General features: G+C 41.8%; 1 protein-coding gene across 2 annotated transcripts in view; it reads left to right on the forward strand.

Moving 5' to 3' along the window:
• Nucleotides 1–11,340: 11,340 nt before the first annotated feature.
• The window catches only part of il1rapl2 (interleukin 1 receptor accessory protein-like 2), a 395,763-nt gene continuing 381,595 nt past the window's right edge, over nt 11,341–25,508 (forward strand). For both annotated transcript variants that reach the window (XM_058649406.1, XM_058649407.1), the window contains exon 1: nt 11,341–13,046. The gene's annotated coding sequence lies outside the window, so the exon portion shown is untranslated. The remainder of the gene's footprint in view (nt 13,047–25,508) is intronic.

Consider the following 25,508-nt stretch of genomic DNA (forward strand, 5'->3'; position numbering starts at 1 on the left):
TATATTACAATTGTTGTTTTGTTGTTTAGCATTAGCGATAGCCGGCTACACGCTAAGCTAAACGCTACGCTACACGCTACGCTCGTGTTTCATTTGCATGTGTGTTTATCATCTCAGTAACCACAACGTTATCCAAGCTACAGGCGTCCTGCAGCAGTCTTTCACTTGTCGAGGGTATGAGAGTAATATGTGGTATTTCTGGATTGCATTATACAATTTTCCTGCATGGCCCCACCAGAATTTCCAGACCAAAATCGCCACTGGTGGCTAGCATGGTTGCCTCACAGCAAGGAGGTCACCAGTATGGATCCTGGTTCGACAGAGGGTCTTCTGTGTGAACTTTGCATGTTCTCCCTGTGCACTCTGGGTACTCCAAAAAAAACCCTGTGCACTGGGTACTGTGAGAAACATGCAAATTGGGGATTAGGTTAAATGAACACTCAAAATGAACAGTGGGAATGTACAGTGCCATGCAAAAGTATTCACCCCCCTTTCGTGTTTTGTTGCCTCACAACCTGGAATTAACATTTTTTGTATTGTGAAGCAAACAACAAATAGGACAAAATAACAGAAGATTCAAGATTCAAGATTCAAGATTCAAGATTTCTTTATTGTCATACCAACACACATTAGACATGAGGTCAGAACGAAAATCAGTCTCTCCAGAACCCGGTCAACCCAGCAATAAAGAAGAATAAGAAAAGAAGAAGAAGAACCAACAGTTTAACTTAACAAAATATAAATTAAAGAGATCAAAACTTTAAACCTCTGGAGGTAAGGTGCTGTGCAAAAAAGAATTGGTGCAAGGGTGATGTACGGTACTGGGGGCATGTGCAAAGTACAGTACGTGGGGGGTGGGGGCAGCAGGGCTATGGGGGCTACAGAGAGTTGAGGAGTCTGACAGCTCCAGGGAAGAAGCTGTTCCTCAGTCTCGTAGTCCTGCTCTTGATGCTCCGTAGCCTCCTGCCTGAGGGGAGGGGGGTGAACAGTGTGTGTGCTGGTTGGGTGGGATCTCTCATGATGCAGGTGGCCCTTTTCCTGCATCTGGAGGTGAAGATGTCCATGATGGTGGGGAGGCTGCTGCCCACGGTTCTCTGTGCAGCTTTCACCACTCTCTGCAGAGCCTTCTTCTCTGCTGCAGAGCAGCTGCCGTGCCACACAGTGATGCAGGAGCACAGGACACTCTCCACTACACATCTGTAGAAGGTGATAAGGGCTGACCTTCCTAGTCCAGCGCGTCTCAGCCTCCTGAGGAAGTAGAGGCGCTGGTGTGCCTTCCGGACCAGGCTGGAAGTGTTGCTGCTCCAGGTGAGGTCGTCCTTGAGATGCACGCCCAGGTACCTGAAGCTGGAGACCACTTCCACCGCTGTTCCTCCGATGTGCAGGGGAGAATGGGGGGGATGTCTGCTCCTCCTGAAGTCCACAATCATCTCCTTTGTTTTCTTTGTGTTGATGCAGAGGTTGTTTACCCTGCACCAACCCTCCAGGTGTTCCACTTCCCGCCTGTAGCTGGACTCATCGTTGTTGCTGATGCGTCCAACCACTGCTGTGTCATCAGCAAACTTCACAATGTGACAGCTCGGATTTGAATTGAATTGAATTGAATCCTTTTATTGTCATTTATACCAAGGTACAAACAAAATTTAAAATGCAAACCTCCATGTGGTTTAAAAACATCAGTGAAGATAAAAAGATAAAAAAAAAAAAAAAGACATACACACAATCAACAACAATAAGACAGTAAAATTCAATATTGCACAGCTTCCTAAAGTGCACAGTCAATTTTTAAAGTGCAGTCAGTGTTTTCAGTGTCAGTCAGTGTGGGCAGACAACTATGTGCAAGAGTTCAGTTGCCTGATGGCGCTGGGGTAGAAGCTGTTGGTCAGCCTGGATGTGTGGGACCGTGATGATCTGTAGCGCCTCCCGGAGGGCAGCAGCGAGAACAAGGAGTGGCCTGGGTGGAAACTGTCCTTGATTATGTTTTGTGCTCGTTGTTGGCATCTGGTGTGGTGTATGTCAAAAAGTGACGGCAGTTGTGTGTGTGTTATTTTCTGGGCTGACTTCCTGACTCTGTCCAGGGCTTTTCTGTCAGCCGCAGTACAACTGTTGAACCACACTATGATGTTGTATGTGATGATGCTTTGTATGGCACAGGTGTAAAATGTCTGGAGCAGTTTCTGAGGCAGATTGGCTTTCCTCATTGTTCTTAGAAAGTACAGGCGCTGTTGACCTTTCTTCGCCAGGGCAGAGATGTTAGTGGACCAGGTGAGGTCACAGGAGATGTGTGTTCCGAGGAACTTGAAGTCACTGACCCTCTCCACTACATCTCCTCTGATGTGGACAGGGGCAGGGTCTGTTCTTTTCCTGCGGAAGTCAATCAACATTTCCTTGGTTTTGGAGGAGTTGAGGGCCAGGTTGTTTGTGGAGCACCAGGTGATGAGTTTATGGATGTCGTCTCTGTAAGCAGACTCATCGTTGTTGTGGATGAGCCCCACTACTGTAGTGTCGTCAGCAAATTTGACAAAGATGTTGTTGTTGTGTGACGGTGTACAGTCGTAGGTGTACAGTATGTACAGTAGCGGACTCAGCACACAGCCCTGGGGGGCCCCTGTGCTGAGTGTGAGGACTGATGAGTGGTGAGGGCCCATCCGCACTGACTGAGGGCGGTCTGTCAGAAAGTCTCTGATCCAGCTGCCGATGTTCTGGTTGATGCCCAGGCTGAGTAACTTGGACACCAGCTGGCTGGGGATGATGCAGTTGAATGCAGAGCTGAAGTCCAGAAACAGCAGTCTTGCGTAGGTGCCAGGGTGTTCAAGGTGTGTCAGTATGTTGTGGAGGGCTGTGTTGATGGCATCTGCGGTGGATCTGTTAGCCCTGTACGCAAACTGGTGCCGGTCAAGGCTGGGGGGGAGAGAGGCTTTGATGTTTTTTAGCAACAGTCTTTCAAAACACTTCATCACAGTGGAAGTGAGCGCCACAGGTCTGTAGTCATTTAGGCTGCTCATAACTGTTTTCTTGGGGACCGGGACTATGGTGGCAGATTTCAGGCATTTTGGGACAGTGCAGGTGGAAAGGGAGAGGTTAAAGATGGGGGTAAGAGCGTCTGCCAGCTGGTAAGCGCAGTCTCTCAGTACTCTCCCTGGAATCCTGTCCGGGCCAGCTGCTTTCCTGGGATTTACCCTGCAGAACACCTGCCTTACCTCCTCTGTGCTAACAGAGAGTGTTGGGGTGTTTGTGCGTGGGGGTGGTGTGGGGTCAGTCTCATTCCCGCTCACCTCATAGCGTGTGAAGAAGTGGTTGAGCTCCTCAGCCAGGTTGCTGCTGGTGCTGATGTCATGATCCCTTGTTCCCCTGTAGTTTGTTATTTGTTGAATGCCCTGCCAGACACGCCGGGGGTCCCCCTCGTTGAAGTGTTCCTCGATCTTCCTCCTGTATGCTGCTTTTGCCTCTTTGATTCCCTTCTTTAGGTTGGATCTGGCAACATTGTATAGCTCCCTGTTGCCAGAGCGGAAGGCAGTATCTCGATCCCTCAGCAGCAGCTTGACATCTCTGTTCATCCACACTTTGTTGTTTTGATAATGCCTGGTCTGCTTCTCAACAGTAACATTATCAATACAGAATGATAGTTTAGGTGAGCAGTCATGAGTGAGCAGGGTGAACAGAAGGGCTCAGCACGCAGCCCTGGGGGGAGCCAGTGCTGAGGGTGATGGAGGTGGAGGAGATGTCGTGAATCCTCACTGACTGCGGCCTGTCTGTCAGGAAGTCCAGGACCCAGTTGCAGAGGGGGGGGGCTCAGTCCGAGTGAAAAGAGTTTATGGATCAGGGTCTGTGGTATGATGAAAAAGTCTATGTGCATAACTTTTCACCCCCCTATAGTCAATACTTTGTAGAGCCACCTTTTGCGGCAATCACAGCTCCAAGTCGTGTCTATGAGCTTGCCATATCTTACCACTGGGATTTTTGCCCATTCCTCCTTGTAAAAGTGCTCCAGCTCCTTCAAGTTGGATGGTTTGCACTTGTGAACAGCAATCTTTAAGTCTGACCACAGATTTTCTATTGGATCTGATATATATAGATATTTTTTTTATAACCCAACCTTGACTTGTACTTCTCAACAACATTGTCCCTTACTTGTTTGGAGAGTTCCTTGGTCTTCATGGCAGTGTTTGGTTAGTGGTGCCTCTTGCTTAGGTGTTGCAGCCCACTGTCCTATCAAAAAAGGTGTGTCTATGTACTGACATATCATGTGACACAGATTGCACACAGGTGGACATCATTTCACTAATTATGTGACTTCTGAATGTAATTGGTTGCACCAGAGCTTTGTATGGGCTTCATAACAAAGGGGGTTAATACATATGCACATGCCAATTTTAAAATCTTTATTTCTAAAAAATAGTTTCATGTGTATATTTTTCTCATTTCACTTCAACAACTTACACTATTGTGTTCTGAACCATCACATGAATTTCTGATTAAAAAAACATTGAACTAAAGGCTGTAATGTAACAAAATAAGTAAAAGGCCAAGGGGGTGAAGGCACTAAGAGTGAATGGTTGTTTGTATCTACGTATATGTTGGCCCTGAGATGAACTGATGAACTGTCCAGGGTAGATAGATACTTTATTCATCTCACAGAGAAATTCACATTTCAGGTTACCCTGGTGTTTGCCCTTTGACAGCTGGAATTAGCTCCAGCCCCCCAGCAACCATCATGTGAAGGATAACGTGGTCGAAAATGAATGAATGTGGATCTGTCTGTTTGTATTAGTTGTCAAATTGCTTACTGGCTATTCTCCACACTTCTGAGATCTCCTTTGGATATTTTAACCGACAGCTGTTGATAAGATGAGGATTCCATTTCCCAGATCTGTATAATTGGAACCTTGAGAAGGAAAAACCATTCTGAAGCTCATCGCTGCTGCAGGATACAAAAGCTGCTTCTCTTTCTGTAGTGTGCTCTGCATTATTCACACCCAAAACAACCAAAATGAATAAATTACAACTGTTGACTAGAACTAACAATGGCTTCACTTCAAAAGTTAATTTCCAGGAAAATTGGTTTGCTCTTATCTCGGGCGCTGCAGTGGAGCCGCTGTATACGGAGATGTGGGCAGACTATGATACACAAATCAGCAGCAAAAAACAGAGAGGGTATGTATGTTTCATAATCAAAAAAAAAGTGGTGCTCAGTCGTGCCTGTTGCATCACAACTCGACTGTCTCTTACTGGAATTGCTGCTCTACCTGCAAGGCATTGTACTCTCTCTGGGAGTTTGTTTAAATCATTTTGCTCCTGTGTTCATCTCCCTCAGGCAAAAGCAAATGGCATGTCATGTCTTCTATCAGGATAGATAATACAAATGAAAACCAAGCATTCCAACCCTGTACCCTTGGAGGAATGCATTTCCCTCCCAACACGGGGGAAAACAAAAAAATACTCCACCATTAATGGTTCATTCCCTTCATTCCTCAAGGACCTTCTTGGCTATTTCTCAAGCCCCAGATGGTTTCAGCATAGACTCGACACAGTCACAGAGTGCAGTGACTCCATCATCACTATAGACTAGGGGTCTCTTAGGTACCTGCCAACGATTGTCAGCAAGCCCATCTGCTGAGTACTCCAACGTCAGGCCTGATTTTTATGTGAAGCCACATCTCAGCTCATCTTCCCCTGCAGACCAAGAGCTCAACTGTCAAGTTGCCAATGGAATCATTACCTTTCTGTTGAACACCAACAACTTTTAAAGAGTGAAAACTCTGTCTTCTTTTACTCATCATAACTTTTTGAACTTTGCACTCCCATCTCAAACATAAACAGCAGCAGCCACGTCAGTCACATCAACCTCTTTAGGTTCAGCCAAATTTCTATTAGAAAATCTGGCTGTTTAAGTCTATAGTAGCTTACGAACATGTTTGCTGCATTCTGTCATTGTGTGGGCAGCTTTTACTGGCTGGGAACTAAGGTTTGTCAAGCACTTACTCTCCAACAGCAAAGTCCATTGACAAAATCTGTGATTTTACATGACAGCAGCACACAGTGTATGGCACACACAAGCTTTCTCGTGACTTAATTATTTGAATTTCTTGGTTGGGATTTCCCTAACAAAGAATCTGCACAAACTTACTAAATGAGGCAGTGGTAGACCATGTAGCTCTGTCTACCCCAAGCAAAAAACATGTAAATCATGTCTCATAAATAAATGCATACAAATTATTTGAGTCCTCTGGAGTTCTTGTGCTCTCTGACCTGGCATGTTTCCATGCAAACATTGCCCCCGACCTCCTCTTCCTTCAAATACAGCATGTGTGGCTGAGGCACAACTGCCAGCGAGGTGATTACAGGATATAATACCACATTATTATTTACTTAATTTTTAATATGAATAGATTTATCATGATGTGAATTACACGTCATTCCATATCAAAACAAGTGCTTTTACTTTGAAATTCTGTGAAATATCATCATGAATATCCTAATTGTGATATCCTGATGGAATATTGGGTTCATGTTGTCTATTTTAAACTGTTTATTTTATTTTCCATCCATCCATTTTCTACCACTTTATCCTCCACATGAGGGTCGCGGGTGCTGAGCCAATTTCAGCTGACATAGGGTGATCGGTGGGGTACTTTATTTTATTTAAAAAATAATAATAATTTGGGAGTGTATCTTATCTGCATTGAGTAGAGGATGCTGTTTCATGTACAGATTTGGCTGTAGAAATAAAATTGTTTTGATTTGGTAAAAATTGTTCCTGCTAAATATCAGCATATTGACACTGTTAACATATAGGACTGTAGCTCAGCAGTAGAGCGAGTTGGTGTGGGTTTGATTCCTGGCTCCACTAGTATACATGCCGATGTGTCCTTGGGCAAGACACTTAACCCCACGTTGCTCCTGACGGCTGTGCAGGCAGTGTGTGCACATGGATGTGCTGTAAGTCTGAGTGAATGGGTGTGAATGGGTGAATGGTAAACTGTAGTGTAAGCTTTGAGAGGTCATCAAGACAATACAAGGGATTTTACATTACCATTTAATTGTACATTAGTAGATTTACTCTATAGTTTGATCATTATGGTATAATAATACATATTTTCCAATGCAGCCTGAAAAAAGATGAAATTCATATTTATGTATTCTTCCCAAAAGATCCGACTTTAAAAAATAGTGTTTTGGGGCCTGTAGGTTAAAATTAGCAGCTCCATTAGTGTTTCCTATATTTAAACTCCAATTTCTGTTACCAGAAGCATTTTCTGAGGTCTTTTCATTACAAGGCCAATTTTACTTAGTAAAATGCAATGAACAGTGCATTGCCACAGCGGGGTATAAATTAGCTCAAACCAATCTTCTTCAACAATTATTGCTGTCTACAGGCAGCTGTCTTCACATGCAGCACATGCAACTCAGTGCAGTGGATACGAGCGAGGGAGAGCAGCTCCTTATCTTCTTTCCGCTACCTCAGTAAATAACAAAACCATTCTCTGTAATATTACCTCTGACTGTAGTAAATTTAGGGCTGATGAAGCCGGTGATACAGCAATTTGCTGTGTTTAGGAGTTGTTTTTTGGAGAAATTTAAGCTGATGTGCTTGTGTAGATAATGACCACATTTTATTTTTAGTATAACTGAGAGAAACAATAGCTGTTTTTTTTGTGGAAACAGTTTTGATCACTTAATGTCTTTTTTGTCCAATTATGGACAACATCATTAAGCGACAGTAACCGCAGAAAGTCCATTCCACTTTTAATAGACTGTCTCCTCTTGTTCCAGGGACAAGGTCCAGCATATTTTCCACACTGGTGAGTGAGTCACTGGCTGCCTGCTGCCCTCCGTCTACGAGCTGCATGACAACAGGGTGAGGAAAAGGCCTGGAAGGATTTCCAGTGAACATCCAGTTAACCATCTGTTCTAAAGCTTTCCATTTTGTGACAGTCCCTGATAACCCAAACTCACCTGTGTGCACCAACAGGCTCCTCACAAGAGCCACCGTTCACGTTAACAAGAGGCACAAGACACAACTTGCCTGTGTATCATAATTTTTAAAGGGACCACATGTAAGAAATGTTTATATCAAGTCATACAATGACCATGACCTGTCATCAGAGATTAAGGGAAAATGTTCAACTGAAAAGCAGACTTCACTGATAATAATGGTACATATTCACAAAACTATTTTTCATTCACAGGCCTTAATCTCTGTTTATGTTGATATAATCTCACAGCAAGAAGGTCACTGTTTTTTCTGTGTGGACTTTGCTTGTTCCCTCCTTGTGATGGTGGGTTTTCTCCAGGTCCTCTGGTTTTCTAAAACATGCAGATTAATTAAGTGGAAGATTTAAATTGACAGTAGGTGTCAGTGTGAGAATGAATGGTTGTTCGCCTCTGTCTGTCGGCCCTGTGATATGTTAGATATAATACACACACAGTGAGCTGCTGACACATTCAGCACAATAGGTGATTTTACTGCAAGGCTCCGCCTCCACCTCTGTGCAGCTCATGTTTTCACAGAAAAAAATATTTTCTAATGAGCATTGAACTCGGTCAGTTAGACGTTTGTAAATGAAACTATGACGTTATGTTACTCTAGCTCGAGAGAGAGAGAGAGAGAGAGATAGATAACTATTTAGTAAATGCAGAGAGTAAGAATGAACTCGGAACAGAAAACACATTTTCCTGATTGTGCCACTGCAGTTATGATGCAAGCAGCTGAGTTTCAATGTTAATCCAGATGTTAAAGTGAGACAAGAACAGCTTCTGCTCTGACAGACTGCTGTGAGTGCGTGTCTCAGGACAATGACAACGTAACATATATCAACATCATTTAACCATTTGTTTTTTTTTTTCATTTTGACTTTTGTGAAAATATCCGTAATCAAATGCAACTGAAACTGGAGTTGTTGTCATTGCAGATATGTAGATACATTGCTACATACTGTATATTGCTCAGGACGGGCATACTGTTAGCGTTTTATTTTACATTCTATGTTTGGAAAGGACTGGTTAATCATACACAAGAATATAATGTAACAACATCTCTGACCTTGTGCAAGTGAATTGTACACATTTAATTTTAAATGCTTAATGTCTCTTTTGTACATATTTTACATATATCACCTATAATAATGGAATTTGTCTGTACTAGCATTTGTACACATTGGCTTGATTTAGCCTCAGTGTGCAGAATTAATTCCATGCATCTCGTTCTCTTCACTGTCAGTGTACAGTATTTTATTATAGGTTGAGTCTGTGCACTGATGAATACTCATGTCGCTTCATCCTGGTGCTACAGCTGTATCATTTGCAACAGGTTTGCTCAAATGTTGATTTTTAACAAGGCCTGGACATGGATGCTCTAAATGTATAGTCATGTTTTTTGAATGTCTTACCTTTTAGTCGGACATACAATCTCACCTTCATCTATAAAATCATCTAAATCATCTATAACCAGGTTGTCCACAATAATGTCTGATGATTTCATTTTGGATTATCTGCAGTACATAGTGAAGAAACCACTTTTAGTCATATGGGATCAGAAACACAACATGCCAATATGCAAGGTGTTTTGTTTTTCTTTTATTTGGAGGACACTTGGAGCATTGAAGGACATATTTCACAAGTGTTTGACCCTGTTGGGAAAACAAAGGACTGGTGCATTCACACCAAATGTGAAGCAACGCAAACTTTTCATCCGCTGTGATTAAAAAGTCAATGCAAAGACGATAATTTAGTTTCAGTTCAACTTGATGATAAGACTCACTCTCACATTTGCAACATTTGCTTGAGTAATTCAAGTTGAAATTTTTGAACTACCTGCTGAACTACTGTATACGTTGAATAATATGTCTGCATGACACAATGATGCTAAAGCGAGAAGAGCGATGGTGGCTGTGCATTTGCACCACACTGGAGGAGGACTAGGCAAAGAGGTAGAGGACTTGGCAGAAGGTGAATCAGAAAGTTGGAAAACTGGGTAATGTCTGAAAATCAATGCTTGCTTGAAGCTGCTGGTCACACTCTTGTTGGTTGATTGTTGGCTGTTGGTTAGCTCTACAATAAGCCCCAGACAAAAAATCACTAGTTGTTTTTACTTGAGCAACACAACACAAAGAAAATCACTTCTGGTTCACCCATCTTCATTCCTGAAATACAATTATTCCTATCTGACATTCTGTTACTAGCTGAACTCTTTGTGTTCATGAATTTCTTTAAAATTAAATTTTTCATTTTCATCTCCATCAGTCATGTATTTCTATTTCATTTTATTTTGTAATGATACCGTGTCAGATCTTGACAGTTTAATTTATTGTTTGACTTTCATTTTATAGAACTTTTATTCAACATCTCAGTAACTGCATTTCCTCTTCTTGTATTTTTCTCAGAACACAAAGTGCTCTGGGTTTGTGGAGTCATGGTGCTGACACCAAACTCTGACAATACCATGTGCAGCCTCAGCCCATACTGCTTTATCTGTCTTTAACGGAGCACTTCTGATGAATCCATGTCCACTTTAGGCTCCGATTTCTTGACTGACAGGAGAACTTGACATGGTTGCACGGAACCATTAACCTCAGATGTCTTTGTATCAGCTCCAATATACCTCTGCAAACCTACTTAGACAATCTATCTATAGATCTTGCTTTCCTACATCTGTCCTTCCTGTCATCCTCACACACTGCAGCTTTAATCCTTCTCCCTCCCCAACCCCCTGATAATTTCTCTCCATTACCAAAAGGGGGCAACAAAGTGGCATTTTTCACCATCCTGAAAAACCAAAAACCCTGTTTATTTTACTCTTTCCCTCCCTGTTTTACAGTCTCGTTGTTACCAATCTCTCCTCTTACTTTTCTTCTTTAACCTCTCTGCTCTCTTTTAATCTCGTTTTCCTTCCCACTTTTCTCCTGTCAATACAATATTGTGCTGATACAAAAGATGTAAAGACAGATTAATCCTAGAAGCATAAACAAAATGGTATCCCTACAACCTGAACCACAACCAGTTAATGACTAACCCTAACCTTAACCTAACCACAATTAAAATCTTAGAACTAAACCAGAAATGCGGTTTTGCCTCATCAGGACCAGGTTTTGGTCTCTATAAGGAGCACTGGTCCGGACAAGGTCCGTGTTTATTGCAGAAAGGGACCTAAAGAGGCAACAAATACAAGACACAGTTCTAGAACTGTAAGTGTAAGTGTACACGCACACTCGCGCACACGTCTCGTGGTGCTGAAGAGACAGCGCCCTCCACACTGTGACTGGAATGTGATCGGCCGACTGAAAATAATAAAGGAGCGCGGCTGATTCTCCCATTCATTCCTGTTGGTGTCTTCTTAGAGAGCAGAAAACTATCTGCATTCTGGAAAATATACGTGAAGGTTTGGATGTAAACACGAGAGGACTGAGGCTGCTCTGCGCTCTCTTTCTGGACTCGAGGCACTTTGGATAAAAGCTGGCGCAAAACACGTCAGATTTCACGTTTCTTATCAGTCCCTGAGTGGACAGGTGATGAAGTATCAGAGGGAAACTAATATTGAGAGGAAGTGTTTTGTTTTCTGCAAGAAGGTTACAAAGGGGCGCATCTCTTATTTTCTCTCCAGTTACTTCGGCCACCGACTCCAAAGTGAGAAACGGACACCCTCCCTCCTCCCCCTTCCTAAAATCGGTCCCTCTGTTCTCAACTTCATTTCTGAGGGGTGAAGAAATTGAGCTCGCAACTGTTCTTCTTCATCATCCACTCGGTTTGGAGGATAATTCAAAGGAAGCGGCGCGCGAGGGTTTGCGCGCTTCCAAAAGTCTGCACAAATGGACTTTGGTGGATTTAGGTAGTGAGCTACAGCGCATCCAGCAAGAAGAGGCAGGTTGACGCACTAGAGAGAGAAAAGTAAAACAAAAGGACACAGAAAAGAGGAGTGTATCACCGAGAAGAGTGGAGGACGCGCGCGTTCTTTTATTCCTTAAGTCGTCTTTTGAGGTTTGGATGAGTACACAAGAAGAGGAAAGAGGAGAGACTTTTCTTTACATCCCTTCATTTTGTTTCATTGACTGCTGCCTGAATATAGACTGATTGCTTTAATTGATTAGCGGATTGATTGGTCAGTCGGACATTATCACCCGACAAACTTGGACTTGGATTTAAAACCGACAAGTGAACCCTGCACTGCAGGTCCTTTGTCTCTCTTCAGCCCGAAACGTTTCTTCAACAGTCCTGGATTGATTTATAGATCAATCAATATATTGACGACGCCAACCTTTAAAGTGGAACCTTGGTGATTGACCAGCTCATCATTAGGTCTCGGTTCTCAGCCCATTACTCTTCATTTGAGCAAGTAAAACAAATAATCCAGCTGTAAATCAAACATAAAGCTTATCTACTGCACATGTTTAAATACCTTTAAATATCACCACCTGCGGACTTCTACATCACCTGACACAGCAAAGTTAGACGTTGTAAGAATGGGTATAAAGTAATAAGTGTTGGATGAATTTAACAGGGTTTTTTCAGTACTTGAGCGTCGCGCAAGAGCTTCGCGGGATTCCAGTTTGGAGATTGGAAGTTATTTTTGGATGCGCAAAGTAGAGCGACTCTTTCACACCAGTGCCCGGACAGAGGCAGAGACAGACTGAACACTAAGGTTCACCTACTTGTCTCTGCCTTAACATCTCGTCCTGAAAGAAACGAGTGGGATAGACAGAAGGCGGAGGAGAGAGAGGAAGAAAAAGAGGAGATGATGCGTAACTGCGGTTAACTGGAGCAGACTTTAGCCGTGTAACCACTTGGAGAAGGAGAGATAGAAGAGGAGAGGCTTGTGTTTTTTTTGTTTGCAGCCAGAAAGGGCTGCTCATTAAAGGTTACAGGGAGGAAACGACCTCCTTCATCAGATTGTTAATCCGTCTTCCACCCACTCACTTTTTGAAGAGGAGTAATTCAGCAGCGCTGGTCGTGTTGGTGGCAGAGGAGAGAGCCCGAGGCGGGATTATTTCAGCATTTTCCTCTGGTCAAGATTGTGGCATCAGCGCAGGGATTACTTTCTCCAAAAACACCAGGTAAGAGGATTTCACGCGCGATTTTACGCGTGTTTGCGCACGTGTGTGATTCGTTAACTTCATGGTTCACATGCGTTACTGCGTGTATGTGAAGGGAAAGCGAGGTTGAGGATTAGAGGAGAGCGAGCGAGAGATGTTTTACTAATGTATGTTGCGCGCGCCTGCTCCGTGGGTGTATGGGAGAAAAAGCGAGAAACAGAAGGGTAGAGAGCGTTTTTACGCACGAACGTGTGTGTGTGTGTGTGTGTGTGAGAGAGAGAGAGAGAGCATGCAGAATCCACGCGCAAAGCTAAACGTCCACTTGCAGAAAATCAAATCTTTGTTTTTGGTCCGTTACGCACTGTGAGACCATTAGGCTGCTCATCATTCATTCATCCAATTGTGTGCGCGCGCGTGTGCATGTAAAGTATAGCGAGAGTGCGCTAAAAGCCGGGCATCATGGGTGACAGTCAGACATTCCCCTCAGGGTAAGAGCAGCAGCAGTCAGCCAGTGAGGCACCTCAGGATGAACACACCTCAAGTCATACCAACTGCCGAAAATGTGTTTGTCAAGATTTTAAAACGTGTAGAATGTTTTTTTGAGGTGAATATTGCTTTATGTTGTTACTAAAGAATACTCTTCTGCATATGGACAGTGTTTTTGCATCATCTTCAGTTCTTTCACACAGCATAAACCCTGTGTTCCTCCTACACCTCCTTATAGTTTCCCTCCTTGCAGTTCTGCATGTCCTCTCTTGTGGCCATGTCATGTTTATGCCATGTCTTAGTGGTGGCTTGGATTTATTTGTGGTTATATGATGCTTCTTTGAATAAATTGTATGTGTTTGCACCATGTGTGTGATTTTCCTTTAGTGTTTGAGTGGTCATTACACATAGTGGTATTAACAGTGGCTCAAGTTCAGGTGAGGCACTTGCCCATCAGTTATATATCTGTGACATGACATGAACTAATCTGCTCAAATATTTTCTCCAAAAAACATAACCCCCGCATAACCTCAAACACACTGGTACAAAATAAGAGCGGGAGGCACACACTTTCCACACACTGGAAAATAAAAGCTGTAGAAAGATGCTCCATGAATTCTCTTCGGTCACTCAGTGTGATGCATCTTTTGGTGAAAGGGTGCCATTCTGATTCCACTGTATAATTTACCCATTTGTTCAAGTCCTCCCAAACACAAGACACTGTTTGTCTGATTGCTTTACAGCCCAGCAGGTGCATTCTCTCTCTCCCTCTCGCTCTCTATCTCAATTTCAGTGTGTGTGAGTGTAAGAGTGCAAGAGCGAGAGAAGACAGTTTGGATGTGTGCCACCTAATCGTGTGTGTGCATGCCACAATGCAACAGCAGGGCATTCACACACACCTACACACACAAGGGAGAGATGCAGGGTTTAATTATCTCAGCCGTTTAGCAACAAAGCATCCGTCTGAGACTGCTGTGTGTCTAAGTGTATGTGTGTGTACGTATATGTGTAAGTGTGTGCATGTGTGTGTGTGATTTATAGTTTGAAGTTGATGTCGTATAGATCAGACTAGTAGGTAGGTGGACTGGGAGCAGAAGGACTCCATCAAACCAACCAACGCTGCTCATTTATTACCTGTGTGTGTGTGTGTGTTTGGGGGGGGGGGTAAAGGGGGGTAGAGAGAGGATGTGATAGAAAATGACAGAGCTCAAATAAGATTTCTGCTATTTCCTTACATCAAATAAAAAGTTGATATTCAAAAGGAAAAGCAGCTAAAATAGTAACACATGAATATAATACATTTGTAAGCATTTTGAATTTTGTTTCAGGCAGAACCATTATTCAGTGCAGTTTCCCTCCAGCAGGTCACTAAAGCCCCATTTCCACCAAGCCTTATTTATTTTATTTATTTATATGTTTATTTCGTTCATGTCAGTTAGATCAATCATCACACATCATCTTAGTGTAGTTGAAAGGGAAAGCGGGAGAAGTGAAAGCTTATCTAATCCCGCCCCCATTATCCAGAGAATACATATTTTCATCATACAAAACATAATTATTCTTTTCTTATGACATTTTGACAAAAACATGTTTCAGCATCAGGTAGCACTCAGAGATGTAGTCTAGCTCTAGACAGTCAATCAGACTCCATGTATGTCTGTATATGTGTCCATAATATTCCGTCGTGAGTGACAGTCTCGACTTGTTGCCTGGCATGTTCAACTTCCCAAATCACAGAATGATCCAATCAATAGAGGTCAATTCATCAGGTTAATTATTAGGTTGGATGGTGTGAGAGCCCGTTTATGTTTTTTTTTTTTTTTTTTTCCCTTTAGTCATCCATCTCATCTGTATAATTTGCCTCACTTTGCTTCTCCATTCTTTTCACAATGATGCAACAGGTTATGCAATTATTTATGTTTTGATCAAAAGTTGTGAAAAGAACCAAAATACCAATCTGCACCATCCTACACCTTGACCAGACAACTGTATTTTAGGTAAACCAACAGAGGGGTGGGGGTACCTATAACACAGTTGTCCGGTACCTAAAGACTGTAGTTAGAAACACTGTACAACTGGAATGGAATAGGCAAAACACATGTGCATTACAAACATGTGCATTACGACAGAGAGGGGATTCCAAGTAGAAAGAAAATTGAATGTCCTCCAAACCAAACCATCACCAAACCATTTAATGAAAGACTGTGAGTTGATTAATGAGAGAGGAAATAATGAAATACACAATTATATCACACAAAACCTGTGTTGCTTGGTTTGTACTCTTCTCCTGTGAAATATGGTATAATATGACCTCTTCAGGCCTTGAACTGTCCCTTAAATCAAACCATCTGCGAAGTCTGGAGGAGGAACTTCAGTTCTATTACAGACACCTGAAACGTGACAAGGAGGCACAACTAGACAGTTTTATTTAGTAGAGCAGTGGTTGCCAAGAAGACACTGTTCATAAAATCTAAATCTGAAATGCAAACTGTCACTATACAGCCATTCAGTAAATGTAGTGGATTAAGAGTATGGAGTAAGATAAAATGGAAATACTCAAACGGTACTTGAACTTACATACTCACTAATCTACTTTTTGTCACTGGGGAGGAAGAGGAGAGGAGAGGAGGGTGTAGAACAGAGGGAGTTACTGCTGTTTTCTCCATCATAACTGCTCCATTTTGTCATATTAGATCCTCACTCTGAGTTACTGAAGGAAATCATCCAAATGTAATAAGTCATAGAAGCCTTTTCAAATGCGTTTTACCCTCAACCATGTGATCAGATATATCAACCACAGAGGCAGCTGATTGTTTACTGCTTTATCCTCCACATGAGGCTCACAGGTACCTGGAGCCAATCCCAGCTGACAGAGTGAAAGGCGGGGTATTGCCTAGACAGGTCACTAGTCCATCACAGGGTAAACGCACTGAGACAAACAATCATACACTCTGACACTCACACCTACAGTCAAATGGGTGTCCAAATAATGTAATCTGCATGTTTTTAGACTGTGGGAGGAAACTGGAGAAAACCAACACACACACGGGCATCATTGGTCAAACTGGGATTGGAACCTGTGACACGAGTATGCTGCTGTGTGGCCCACTGAAGTTAACATTGGTTTTGAAAAAAACTGAATTTAGCTGGAGTAAACAATTTCATAAAGAGATAACAAAAATAATAAGGTACAGAGGAGGCTAGGGAATGTCGGCTGGAACAAGGAAATAATAAGGAGGTAGTGTGGTAGACAAGGAGAAGAGGAGACAGTGAATTGAGAGGGGAGGATAGATTTAAGGACATGAGGACAGGAGAGAGCGATCCATAAATTGTGGGAGGGATGACGAAGCGCAAAGAAGCACAGGAAATATACGAGAGGAGGAAGACTGGCCGAGACGACAACAGGAAGAATGAGAGAGAAAAGAGAGAGGGAGAGACTGAGGCAGAATGCTATGGAAGAGCGATAACCTGCATTACTGTAGATTTGAAATATTGTAGATTGTAGATTCAGCGTGTTTGCACCAATTATTCTTACCCTGGTCGAGTGTGTTGTCACTTGAGGGAAATCTCCCCAGGATTCAGCTGGAGGATGAAACACAGCTTCAAACAGCTTTTCTAAACAGAAGTGAGGGAACTTTATTGTTGGCTGCTGGAGTTTAACTCACTGTTCATTTTCACCTCAAACCAAACATACTATTATCTACAGTCCTGTTTTTTTTTTGTTTTTTTTTAACAGTGCAATTGATTATATGCATGCAGGTGTCTCCTGTTTTTTTTCAATAAGCCAGCCTGACCTATTTATCAAGTTATCAAGAGTGTTTTCCGACAAATTATAGAATTTAGTTGAGGCTGTGCACAGAGGGTTGAATTTAAACACCCTTTTTATTTTGGACCACGTTAAATCCCCTATTGTTAAATGTAAATGATTTAATCTATATTGGAATTTATAATCACTAACATTACCTTAAAAAGTCTCTGCTTAATAACAACTGACCGTAAGTAAAGGAGCTGGTTTTTATTTTAATGGAAGTTGTAAGTGATGCACTGTGCATATGGTCAGTTCACTTCTGAAAATTCTTCTGGGCACATTATTCTACCTGTTCACAGTTGTCTCACTTTACTAGCGCACTGTTCCTGTCGCATTTCTCTGTTTTGACAAAAAAAAAATCACTTTCTCTGTGCAGTGTGGGAATGTTGCCAGGTGACACAAGATCTAAAGGCAGCCCATGGCCAAGAGGAAAGTAATTGGGCTTGAGGGTTGCCGGTTCAAATCCCACAAATCCCAAATTGCCCCACTTGCTCCTGCACCCGGCTTGTGTGTGGTCATTACTGGTGTGTTTCAAAAAGGATGAGTTAAACTATGACTAATTGGTGTGTGTGCAAAAAAAAGGTAATACAATTGTAAACACATAGAGCATTGTGTTGAGCTGTTAAACTTAATCAGTTTATTTATTTCACCTTTTTTAGTCCATCATCTCGATTTTTTCACTGAGTTTCTGCCCAAGGATTGCGCCGAGAGAGTCCATGAGCCGGGCTGCAGCTGCTGCATGACCTGCGCGCTGAGCTTCCGTCAGCCGTGTGGTGTGTACGCCGGGAGATGTGGCTTTACATTAGCCCGGTAGACTTACCAGCAAGGCGTGCACAGGCGTCATTTCGCAGTTTTCTTCTTACGTTTTTATAATCGCCAGAGTCATATCTCTTACTTGGCATTATTCCAGCTTCACCATTCAAAAACAGTTTGATAAAGACAAATGGGAAACTTCAGGCTACAACCAGAGAACTGGAGCTAACTCTAACTAACTAACTCCTAACTCCTTTGCAAAACAACGTCTCTGTGCTGGGTCAGCTCTGTTGTTCGCACAGTGTGTGTTTCTGCTGCACAGCTACTTTGGTGCTTTTGCTCGTGTTGTGCTGTTCGCGAAAGATTGAAATCGAATCAAATTTTCAGGTGAACAAACAGTGAAGCAGTGAGTCGTTCCCTGCACAAATGAATCATTCCTGTGTCCCTTCCCACGAGCGAGTGCAGGAGAGAAGACGAGCAGCGACTGCAGTGAAAGTGATTTGTTCACTGTGAATGAGTCTACGAGTACAGTGATTGTGTATTAAGAACAATGCTCAACTGTGGATCATTCGAAATCTGGTGTATTTAGCGACAGCACGTTCTCTGGATGTACAGTGAATGAATCAGTGAATGAATCAGTGAATGAAGCCTACTCGTACACTTGAACGTGCGCCCTGACTGATATGCAAACTAATCAGCCTCAGCAAATCCAAGAACAATGCAGAACTGTAGATCAGTTAGAAAGACTTAAAAATCCTGCAAACGTGTTAATCTCCAACATTTAGCATAAAATCTCAATATTCAACAGAGTCTGTTGTATTTAGTGACAGCACAGATGAAAGCCAGTGATCGTGAGCCGACTCACAAACAGTTCACTGACTGTAGCAGACGTGGTCTGCGCTCCGGTCAAGTACTGAATGATTCAGTGAACAAATCTTTTAAATGAACTGATTCTAATGATTCAGTACACTGCTGTGGCCATCACTAGCTTTTGCTATGTTTTAAATAGTGCAGAGTTTTGCCTTTGAAAATAATAAAATCACTGTATGAAGTTGCACATCTGACGGTCCTGCAGATATTTCACATTTTTCTGGATGAAATGTGTGTGTTTGACACATTCACTCAACACATCTTTTTCCAAGTGTTGGCTTTTACGAAACATCTGACCAGAAGTAAAACAACACAGTAAATGAGACAATTTAACTATGCAACAGTACACTATGCATGAATGAATAACCAGGGAACAATGAATGAAAAAACAGCAACAAAAGACTATTTCATTGTTTTGTTGGAAAACACTCTTTCTCCTCTTCTTCAAACCTAGTTTCTTTGGATCTCAGTGTTTTCCTGAGACCTTGATTACATGTCTTCTGTTTTATACAAAACTTCTGATCGGTCTGCCGCCTGCTGTGTGTGATGATCCTACGATTTGTGTTTTACAAATTTTCAAAGAGCAAGTTTGATCAAAGTGATGCCATATAATGTAGGAACTTGTTCACGTCTGGGACAGTTAACGTCGTGCAGTCTGGAATGATCAAAGTGTCTTTATTTTTGTGTCAATGGTCTTTGGTAAAAGGCAGAAATGCATTCAGCCTGGAGAGTAATTGCATTTTGAATATCTGAGAAAAAAGCAAGTGTGCTTTAGCATGACTGACAGGAAGTGGCAAAGCTGTTTAAGTGAAATCTATTTTACTCCTAAGTTAGGTGTTTTACAAGAGGGTAAGTGTTTTCCCCCACACAGCACAGAGCTCTGTGGACAGTAGGTCATCGTTCAACCTCAAACACAGTTTTTGCAGTAAGACCGTCTTTGTCCAGCTGTTTTCTACAGACACTAAATATTTCCATGCAGCTCACGCAATGTAGACACTGGGACTGCAATGATTTTTACCCCATTGTATGTTTGTCTGTGATTGTATTGACACAGTCATGGAGAAGTAACCAGTGGTTGCTGGTGTAATATTTAAATAAAGTACAAATGAGGGAATTTATTCACAACAAAATCATTTTTAGTTGAAGGACAATGCAATTTACTGGTTGTCTACAGCAAATATTACACTGCCCAGCTCTTATATGCTTCTGCTGAACAACAATTTCAGTGAAGTCATTTTTTTCCAGACATGCATAATATAACCCCCCCCCCCCCACACACACACACACACACAAGGACATGCCAATTTAAGCAACTTAACAAAAGCTCTAGATCTACTTAAGTCTACGATATCTTCAAGATATGTTATCTCACTCCCCACGCCAGAGTCTGGAGAGGTGTACACTAGAAATATAAAGCACCCTTTGAAGCACCCGTAAAGCCATGCTACAACCTCTGCCAAACTGCAAAACAGGCTGAATCTATTTGAAATACTCAGACTTAATGTTTAGATGTCTTTCACAACCACAGATCTCTCTGGAACAAATGGCAGTGATGCATGTTGTTGTGGAAATGTTTTTGTGCCTGTAGGTCAGTCACATCTGAGTGGAGGTCAGCCTCAGTTCAGATTGAAGCCCTGCAGCTGACTAGGACTCAGTGATTCTGTGTCTTGCTCACAGTGGGCAGAGTGCACACTGACACGAAGGTTTGAACCACGACCACTCAGTTCAAGGTTGCTGCCCTCCACCTGGCCAACTTCCACATGCTTGTGTGAGCTCTGATTTAGGTTGATCATGACCACACAAATTGAGAGGGTTTTAAAGATCGCCAGGATTTATAGAAGGTGACTTATTTTCATCTGCAGTGTTGCTACAGACGCCTGTGGTAGAGCACATATGTCATTTATTAGTCTTATTCTCAATCTGAAAGTAAACACCAGTGTCCCTCCTACCATCAGTCATCATGCATATCACAGCGTCTGGACTCTGGCTATTAACTGCCCTTGTGTTAGACACTGTGGGCCTCACTCTGCCATGTGCTCACTTGATAAAAGAGGCAATATGCTTTAATGAGACTGGATCCCACAATGGGATTACATTTGTCATTTGCATCCTGGATAATAACAGTCGAGGAAACCTTGGCAACAGCACTGGACTATTTTATCTCACTGATGGATTTTTCGTGAATTATTTGTTACTTGTAGAGCAAGTCTGCACCAGGGTCTAAACAAGTGAAGTGCTCAGTTATTTAAACATTCTGTTGTTACAGTAAATGTTGCAAAAGCCTTACATTTTGTGTGTGAAAGAATCTGTGATTACATTTTAATCAAACAAGCAGCAGGCTTAATTTGCTGTATTGATTTTTTTTTTTTACAACAAAGGGGAAAAACATGCATAGGCGATAAAAAAAACCCTCCTAAGTTAAGTGTGAATTGTCCTTACACATACTACAAATAGAGTCTGATAAGGGGGTCACACAGGGTTGTTGCATCACATCTATCAGTTAATCGGTTACAAATTATAATAAATGATGTGATGTTTGTTGACTGTGGGTGTGATTGTGTGTGTGTGTGGGGGGGGGGGGGTCTGCCCTCATCAAGACTGAGACACACATCAGAAGTGATGGGAGCAGGGCTAATGTTGTGCCTGTAAGGAACACAGCACAGCTGATGTGGAATCAACAACGCACACATACACACACACACACGCACACACACACACACACACACACACACACACAAACACACACACACACAGTGGTTTCCATGACTTTAGAGGACATTGTATTGACTTACATTCATTTCCTGGAGTCTTGATCTAACCTTAACCATAATTACTATTGGCCTAATCCTAATCCTGACCCTAACCTTAACGTAAAGGCCTGTACATATGTGGCAGGAAGAAGAACAAAGTTAGTTCAGTCCAGGACATTTCATTCTTCACGGGAAACTCAAGTGCAGAACTTCTGGGAAGTCCTCATAGGGAACTATCCATGCCCACTTCAAATTTCTGGCCAATCACACAATATCTGTCGGATACCACACAATAAAAAAGTCCTGTACAGATGAACAAGCTGCAAGAACTCCCAAATGAGGGCTGCAAGAAAATAATGATGTCATTCTTTTCTCACAGCCTGGGAGAGAGAAAAATTACCTCTGTTCTTGCATGTACAGACCTTAACCCTAACCTCAGCCTAATTTTAAAACATGTCTTCACCTTAAAATGTACAATTAATTGCTTTCATAAGTTAACAAATTTAACCAAATAAACACCCATTGTTTTGCTGGATCATAAGAGTTGCACCAACTTTATGAATGAGTTTGTGCCCCACTGACTGATTCAAGTAAACATTTCTCGTCAAATACAGCAAACTCACAACATATATTAAACAGAAAAAGCATCATACCCCTTTTTAAAAACAAAAAAACAAACTGAATACCGTTTTGGATGGGCAAACATAGTCCAGCCATATACAAATTTTCCCACAGATTTATTTTACATCTGATATTTTTACAATATTCTGCTGTCCTCGCAGCAGTTTTTTAAATGAATTGATGAAAAATGAATAATAGCTATAATTAACGGTTTTATTTTATCTTAAGGTCATAATTAGCTGTACTTGGTTTAATTTTCTGCAGGAATGTGGATAGAGACACTGTATACACATTGGCCTAGTTAGTCTTTACCATTTAATCATTTATCTTTGTGACAAATGTTCTGCCATTTAGCCTTACACACTCCCTTTCTGTTTCCTCATCCTCCTCTTTCTATTAATAATGCCACCATCCTTCTCTAGCCCACCCCCTCTGTGTTGCTTACACTCCAATTTCTTGTCATGGCTCAGTTCTGTTGAATTTTAAGTATGAAGCTGATTCAAACACTGCTAAAGCATGTACAAGAATGTATATAGAATGAAAATTACAGCAATAAACCATAGGCATCTGTTTCACTATTTTCTCAGCATGCCTCTTTTTCTTTCCCTTCTCTTCTCTTTTTCTTTTCATGGCTCTCTCCTCCTCCTCCACCTCACTGTGACTCCAGTTCACCCCTCAGCACATCTACCAGTGTGTGTGTAGCCGATCCTTAGTTGACTTAACACGTTCTGACAGGCCAATCCCTATGGATTCTGATCAAATAGAGCAATAGTGTACACAGCAGCAACAGTGCAGCCCCAGCCTGCTAAAACAGCAGCCATAATATGGCCAAGATCAGCGTCCTGCAAAACTGATTCGACACGTTTATCTGCTGATTTTTCTGTGTTGCACACAATTTCTTTTAAAGTGGTTATAGAGTCATGGTGTGTGTTACAGGTAACACACATGGAGCACACTGCAGGGGCTTGCTCTAGTTCAATTTGATCAGCTATTGTGGTGCAGGGATTGTGCTATGATAACGCAGTTGTAGTCAGTGATTCTCTCCTCTCATGATTAAGTTTTAATCTAGCTGTCCAAAAACTAATATATCCGGTATATCCATATCCAATATATCTAAAATATCTTGTTTACAAAATGTATATAAGGTGTTCATATTGGTAAAAACATCACCCGGCTGGTAGCACAGTTCAGGAGATCAATCAACACTGGGTTTGAAAGATTGAAATTAAAGTGGTTTCACCTCCTGCTGTTGGTGATGATGGTCACTTTCCAAGAGCTTCAGCCTTCATTGTAATTTATAATAAGCACCAGTATGTCTTTCCAGACAGACTTGACACTCCAATAATCTGTTCTCGGAAAGTGACAAGATGCCAGTATGGAAAGCCATTTGAGCATGTATTCCATATCCTTGATATTAGGAATCAGCTTTATTTTTTTATGTATTAGTTAGCTTTTTAGAGACACTGTTTGCCCCTGTATGCCTCTTAGCATTTAGTGCAGCGCAGGAATGCCAACTCTAACGCAAACGGCATGAGAATCACGCAAGTAATGCTTTTCACACGCACTCACGCCACACCTCCCATTCCGCACGCATTTATATAAGAATTCAGCCAGGCTGGTACAGGTCGGATAGTGACACACACCACACAGACGTTCCAACCACCTTCCAACCACCAACCGGCATTATTACAGCATACTTCTTCTTTTGCGTCTTATATTCTCTTTCTAATCTTCGGCCGAAAATGTCATCAATGGAAAACGTTAAATCTTCTTATGCCACAGACCAAGGAAGTTAGTCTAGAGGTTAAGGGAGTGGACTTGTGTCCGGAAGGCCTCTGGATTGAATCCAGCAGTATGTCATGGTCTTTGTTTTGCCTCAGTGTACTGTAAGGCCTACATTATTTACAGTATTATTATTTTATTATTGTAAAGCATTATGAGTAGTAACACACCACAAAGTCTCACTCCAAGGTTTTCTCACAAGTTGGCAGCCCTGCTAGTGGACAGAGTAACTACTTTTTCCATCTCTAGTCACACAAAGGATTTTGGCTTACACTTAGGTAGCACATTGTAGGTTACTAATTAACTAAAGACATCAATTGTGACCCTAGTTAACCTATCAAAGATTTTGCAGCCTTAGTGAATCCCACCAGTCTGTCAAAAATGCTTACTAGTTATGATTACTAGTGTGGCACTTGGCATCACTAGTGACACTTTAGTTGAATCTCGGTCATCACAAGTGCCTTGAGCTGTTTGTTCAGCTAGTTAATAGTGCCACCAAATGTCAAATTACTGCTGACCAAGAACAATCAAGTGTTTTAAAGTGATGTCTGACATCAAGGACAGCTTTCCATGTGCCAGGGCCTTAGCTAGCTAGTTTGCTAAATTTGGTAGAGGCAAAGATGTGATACAAACAGAAGCAAAATAAGTTTCTGCTAGTTGTGTAAATAGCTGTTGGCCATTAACGCTAATTTTAACGCTGACTGCTTGCATAATACTCCGTAAAGCAGAGAAGCTGAAATATGTGACAGAATACAAATAATAAACAACAAAAAAAGCCTTACTAGATATCAACTGTCTATAAAAATGAATGTATGACAGCTCTTCAAACGTGAAGCCTAAACACCTCAATCATCCTCTGGAGTCTAACTGCATTATAAAGGCCTCTGCACACAAGATGCCTTTTCCCCCGAGGACGATTAAAAACAGGGTGAAACATCATGATTGACAGCTAAGAATGATTTATGACTGGTTGAGTGTATGCATCCCCCCCCCCCCGGGGACATCATTTTTATATGCAGTCTATCAAGATATTCATTTATGGTTATGAGGCCAAGATAAACACACACATGACTTAATTCTGGACCTTTTAAAATATTCAAATATTAATATTTTTATTACATTTTATTATTTTTACGTTACAATTTGTTTACATTCACAAATGCACTTCTGTTTCACCAACTGTCATTAATTGCAAATAATACAGGGTGAAGCAGTCAAAACTCAAAGTGTCCCTGAACACACTAACAGGAAGGGGATTGTCTTGAGTCTCCTCCAACAGCATTGTCATGCACAAATAATCCAATTCTGATGCAAGACCTACACTGTTATGGATTTTAAAACTTGAGGAGGTTTTTGTCTAAACGTGGATTTCCACAGTACAGGCTGCCTGGAAGGTAGGAAACCAATTACAAA

This window comes from Solea solea, chromosome 14 (assembly GCF_958295425.1).
Source record: "Solea solea chromosome 14, fSolSol10.1, whole genome shotgun sequence".
Lineage (NCBI taxonomy): Eukaryota > Metazoa > Chordata > Actinopteri > Pleuronectiformes > Soleidae > Solea > Solea solea.